Genomic DNA, 6,875 nt, shown 5'->3' with positions numbered 1-6,875 from the left:
AATTAATAAATTAACTTATATTAAATATAAATAAATTAATAAGGGCAGTAATGTAATTAAGTAATTTTTATAATTTTTATTTTATTTTAATTAATTATAATTATCTTTTTTTTCCTGTATTGATCATGTTCGTTTCCACTCTCTTCTCTTCCCTTATGATAATTATGTGATTCTGTAACCATAACCTATCGAAACCATGATCAATCGAGTGTAATCATAACCTATCGAAACCATGATCAATCGAGTGTAACCATAACCTATCGAAACCATGAGTAATTGTTGTGATAAATGTGTGATTGTCTAACCCTAACCGATCGAAACCATGACCAAATTGAGTGTGCAAGTGATGTTATAATTGTGATATCACATGATTATCACACTCATATCACACCAAATTTTTTAGTGGATTTCGCTCGTAATCATTGTGATAAATGTGTGATTGTCTAATCCTAACCTATCGAAACCATGAGTAATCGTTGTGATAAATGTGTGATTTTTAACCCTAACCGATCGAAACCATGATCAAATCGAGTGCGCTGTTATAGTGATATCACATGATTATCACACCCATATCACACCAAATCGGTAGTCGATTTCCTAAGTTAACCCTAACCGAGCGGAATCCTTGTGATAATTGTGTGATAATCACACCCATATCACACCAAATCCTGTTGAAATAAGCGATAACCATAATAGCCCATTATGTTATCCAGATTATTGTGTGATAATCACACTTATATCACACCAANTCCAGATTATTGTGTGATAATCACACTTATATCACACCAAATCCTGTTGAAATAAGCGATAACCATAATAGCCCATTATGTTATCCAGATTATTGGGTTTAGTGTGATCGTGTTTTTAAAATTTTATCACTTTGAATTCCAATATTACCCTTTTTGCCTCTCAATTTTTTTTGAATTGTTTTAATTTCATTTTTAATTTAAAAAGTCTTTTAAGTATCACAATATGAGGTTAATAGGTTGTTCTAGCGTTTTCGCAAATCACAAGGGTTTTCGTTTGAATCCTTCCATACAGTTCTAAACCCAATTTCATTATCAACTCAAAAGAGCTTCAAGAACAGTTTGCCTTTTTCCACATAGAAACCAAACAGTTCGATATTTCAAATATCAAATATAGAAAGTTGATAATATAAACTCACCTCATATACACGTATACGAAGATGAATCTCGCATCAACTATTCCATATACAATCACATAATCAACTTCTTTTAGATTCACGTAGAATTCACACAAGAATAATCACAGTAAGTTTTTCTCTCTTTTCCTTTCTTTCCAAAACTGAATAGATAAGATAAATCTTATCTTAATACTTTCATAATGCCATGAAAAATCACAGGCGGTGGAGTTTAATAATTTTATAACCATAACTCACACTCAACCCCATGTAATAAACTATACATATAATCATAAGCGGTGGTTTTATTTTAAGCAAGTAATCACATAACACATAAACATTTTAAATCACTTTACTTACCAAAATCTTTTAAAACCACCCCAAATTTATATAACCGAAAACCCGGTTATCACATTATCCACTACTCAAAAGAATTTTGTCCCGGAATTCAATCAGTCAAATAACCACGGATATTTTGATTTCATTTCAGATTCCAACTCCCAAGTTGCTTCTGAACCTTTATGAAAATACCACTGGACTTTTACAAGACTGATTTCTTTGTTCCTTAAAAATTTTGTTTTTTGGTTAGTGACGGTCTCATGAATTTCCACAAAATTCAACTTATTATCCACTTTCACCTTAGATAATGGTATTGCCAGACTCGGATCGGCCAAACATTTTCGCAAGTTAGAAACATGAAAAGTGTTATGAGTTAAGTTTCTCTGGTAATTCTAACTGATATGCTACCAAACCGACCTGTTTACAAATTATGAACGGCCCAATATACCTCGGACTGAGTTTACCTCTTTTCCCAAATCGAACAACACCCTTCCATGGAGAAACCTTTAACATCACGAAATCTCCTACCAGAAATTCAATCGGTTTACGGCGTTTATCAACATAACTTTTCTGTCGGTCCTGGGTTGTTTTAATGCGTTCACGAATCTGCTCAATCTTTTTAGACATTATCTGAACAATCTCTGGACCAGTTAACTGCCTTTCCCCCACTTCGTTCTAACACAACGGCGTTCTGCACTTTTGGCCATACAAAATCTCATAAGGTGCCGCTTGGATGCCGGAGTGATAACTGTTATTGTAAGCGAATTTAATTAATGGCAGATTATTCTCCCAAGATCCCTCGAAGTCAATAATACAAGCCCTTAACATATCTTCAAGGGTTTGGATTGTTCTTTTACTCTACCCATCGGTTTAAGGATGATACGTCGTACTTAATCTGATTTGAGATCTCATGGCTTTTTGAAAACTTTTCCAAAACTTTGAAGTAAATCTAATGTTCCTATCTGAGATGATTGATAACAAAATACCATGACGAGTCACAATTTCTTCAATATATATCTTTGCTAACCTTTCTAAAAGGTAATTCTCCTTAATTGGTAGAAAGTGCGCAAATTTAGTTAAACGGGCTACGATAACCCATATAGCATCATACCCTTTTGGAGTTCACGGTAACTTCATGACAAAATCAATTGTAATATGATCTCATTTCTACACAGGAATTTTCAAAGATTGTAAATTCTCATATGGTCTTTGATGTTCGATTTTTACTTGCAGACACGTCAAACATTGTTCTACATATCTTGCAATGTCTTTCTTCAATCTTGGCCACCAATAAAATGATTTTAAATCTTTATATATTTTATTAGTACCTGGATGAATCGAATATCGTGATTTGTGACTCTCATCCAAAATTAGCTCTCGGACATTTCCAAAACAGGTATCTAAATTCTACCTTGGAAACATAAGAATTCTTTTGTCATTCTCTATCAAGGTCAAGATTATTCTGCCTATTCTTTCGGTTTTTAAGTTCTTTTTCTTTGGTAGCTGCATTTTGACATCTTAAAATTTTATCATGAAGATCGGGTTTCAAATTTGTTCTTAACGCAACTGCTTTGATTGTACCACTTCTTTCTTTCCGGCTAAGAGCATCAGCTACCACATTGGCTTTTCCACGATGATAAAGAATTTTGCAATTATAGTCGTTTACTAATTCAATCTACCGTCTTTGCCGCATATTTAATTCTTATTGATTAAACAAATATTGGAGGCTTTTAATCTGTGAAAATCTGACATTTAGTTCACAATAAATAAAGCACGCATTAGATGTGGACAAATGGGTGTTCGCCTAGTTGAGCCCAACATGTCAATTTTAGTCCAGATTATGATCAGGACATCTTTAATGGATAACATCAAATCATATATCAAATTATAAAAATTGTAATCTATACTATATTATAAAGCATTTAACAAAAAAATTTAAAAACCCAAAAACTCAAATTATTAAACCCCAAAACTCAAAACTAATACTATAGAATTTTTTGATGCTCCTTTTGGGCTTTGATGCCTGTGCAATCGCACAGGTAGCACGTGCTCAGGGCCGGGCCAAGCTTTAAAAAGTTATGCTCTTTGCATTTTTTACTTGTAATCTTGAATGTTAAGTAATATACATAATTATACAGTACTTGATGCATTAAAAATAATTTTTAATAGTTTAACCCAAATAATTTATAACTTAATATAGATAATTAAATCTTAACATTAAAATTATAAAAACAATATAATGGAAATTGTCTTTCAATTAACAAGTTTATATAATATTAAATATAAATCGTTGAAAATAGTGTTTGAGTTGAAGATATTTTAGAAGCTTATCACTAACCCAAGTCAAGTGGGAGTTGAGTTATAAAATTAAAAGGATGATAGAAACAAGATTGATAATTATTTAATAGAATATGAAAACGGTTAAATGATGTATAAAATTATATGTGATTTTATATTAACAGTAAAAAAAAGATGTGTCGTCGACTTTGGCCACGACTTCATGTTGTGGACAAAATCGTGTGAATCATATGCGATTTTGTATGTGATGTTAGTATAAAATCACACATGATTCGACCATTTTTTTTATTCTCGTAAATAAATATTGTTATCATTTGAACCTAACTCCATGAAATCATATAACAAACATCAGGTTTTACATTATCTTATTTTAAGAGGGTCATTATCTTTTACATCAAATCTCTAATGATGTAACACTATTTATTCACAAAAAAAAATTCACCATTTTTCTTAACTATAATGGTATTCGTACAATGTAGCGAAATACATTTCGATTTTAATGTTTTGTTTTATTCTGTCTCTATCGATGTTTATAATACGATTTTATGTGATTTTGAGAAAGAAATAACATTTTTTTAATAAAATATAAATTTGAAGATATCATAAAAATTTTAAAAAATATATCGATATCGATATTAGTATTAAATTAATTATTTAAAAGTTCTCATTTTCTTAATAATTTATTTAATTCAATTTTTTATTATAATTTAATTTAAGTCTAATAACAAATTAATTTATTTGTTACTTAATAATATAATTTTTGTTTATAAAAATAGTAATTAAGTACTCTATTAGAACTCAATGTTTATCTTAATTATATATTAGATTTTTTATATTTAACATAAGATGTTTATCCAATATTTAATTATGTTTATCTGAAGTTAGTTACACAAATTCAAACATGAAACTTTAATAAATTGTAGTTACGCATAATCTACTTGTAATCTTGAATTTTAAGTAATATGCATTAATAAACAGTACTTTATGCATAAAAAATGGTTTAATAATTTGAGACTTGGATTTTAATTAGAAACAAAGTCCCAACTAACCACACCTGTTAATAACAAACTCAATGACTTGAATCAGTGACAATAAGATAGACGCATCACAATTCACAAGACAATTGGCTTTGGCGATTTGAAATTGACGATTTCTATTGTTCTTTGAGTGTTCGACTTTTTCGATTCTCGACGATGACGTTCTAGTTCTAGAGGAAGACGATTAATGGTAACGAGTTTAACGACTGTCCATGAGACGATGGATCGATCTTAATGATCAGTCGATGCATTGCCGACTGCCCGACTATATATATTCGAATACATGATTGTCGATTAAACTCTCAAATCTCGATCTTTTTTTTATTAACCTGGATATCCAACCCGTTATGCGAGCCGACTAATCTCAAGCCAGCCACCTGCTTTGCAGATAGCTCGGAGTCACCACATTGAACCTCTGTGGCCACAGTGGGATTTTTATTCTTCCTTGGATTTGAACCTGGGACATCCAGGTACTTTTGACCTTTGGAGCCAAGCTCAAACCAATCAAACACCACCCTTGTGGTTTCGATATTTCAAATATAGATACAGTCGATTGCATTTGTATTTCTTCAAATTTCAAAGCTTTGTTGAAATTTTCTCAAGTTAGCGATGATGAAAAATTATGTAAAGATGTTGAATCTTTGGTAAATGGTGAACTTTCAAGTTTTGAATTTATTTCAATTTGGTTATTTGGCATGAAATTTTATATAGAATCAATTTAGTTAGCAAAAAGTTACAATCTAAAGATATGCTACTTGATGTTGCGGTCAATAATTTAGAGGTATTGGTTTGTTATTTTGAAAAATATAGGGAGACTGGACTTACTTATGCCATTATTGAAGCTAAACATATTGCAATTGAAATTGGAATTGAGACTGAGTTTCTTATAAAACATTCTTATTTTAGAAGAAAAAAAAACAGTTTGATGAGATTCCAAATATGGAAAGAGAATAACAATCTGCTCAAGAAAACCTAAAACTGATTATTTTCTTTTTTTGGTTAATATGACTATCTCAATTGAAGACTAGATTTGAACAAATGAAAATTTTTGAATCGATTTTTGGTTTTGTTTGATGGGTCAAGGTTGGTTTATTTAAATGATGAGGAATTGAAAAAGTGTTGTATGAATCTTGAAGTTGCATTAACAAATGGTAATGATTGTGATATTGATGAGAAGTATTTGTTTATGGAATTGCAAATTTTGCAGGAATACCGTCGGAAGCATATTAAGAAGAAAAGCCATGGACATCAATTGAGATTTTGGAGTTTGCGAAGAAGATGGATATGTTTCCAAATGTGTTGCTTGCATATATGATTTTGCTGATTGCACCCGTCACGGTAACATCTGCTAAAAGAAATTTTTTAAAGCTAAAGTTATTAAAGTCATATTTGTGGTCTACCATGAGTCAAGAAAGGCTAAACATGTTAGCAATTTTGAGTATTGAAAGTAAATTTTTAGCGAATGGTAAATATGAAAAATTAATTAATATTTTTGCTTCAAGAAGTGCACCAAGACATCATTTTGGGTGATATATTTATATTTTGTAATTTGGGGGTTTGGTTTTTATGTCCCCCTTTGTATTTTTCATTTTAATTAATAAAATTTGGCGTAGGCTTGAGCTGCCTAGCTTGACTAGGTTCCAAACCATTTAGTAAAATCGTATCTATCGTCGTTTCATTTGCTTAAAAAAATGGTCATAGAGGCATTTTTTAGCATCTTCGCACAGGGTATCAAAAACCTCATGAACGACACCGTTTAAAGCTATATGTTTAAATCCATGTAACTAATTAATAAACATAATCAAATACAGGATAAACATCTTATTTTAAGTATAAGGAATCTAAAATATAATTAGGATAATTATTAAGTTATAACATCTATACTATATTATAAAACATTTGACAAAAACTCTTAAAAACCATCTTTAATACGTAAAGTACTGTTTATTAATGCATATTACTTAAAACTCAAGATTACAAGTAGATTGTGCCTAAGTACAAGTTATCAAAGTTCCATATATGAATTTGTGTAACTAACTGCAGATAAACATAATCAAATA

Source organism: Cynara cardunculus, assembly GCF_001531365.2.
Source record: "Cynara cardunculus var. scolymus isolate 2C chromosome LG 7, CcrdV1, whole genome shotgun sequence".
Taxonomy (NCBI): Eukaryota; Viridiplantae; Streptophyta; class Magnoliopsida; order Asterales; family Asteraceae; genus Cynara; species Cynara cardunculus.
This window is presented reverse-complemented; position numbering follows the sequence as displayed.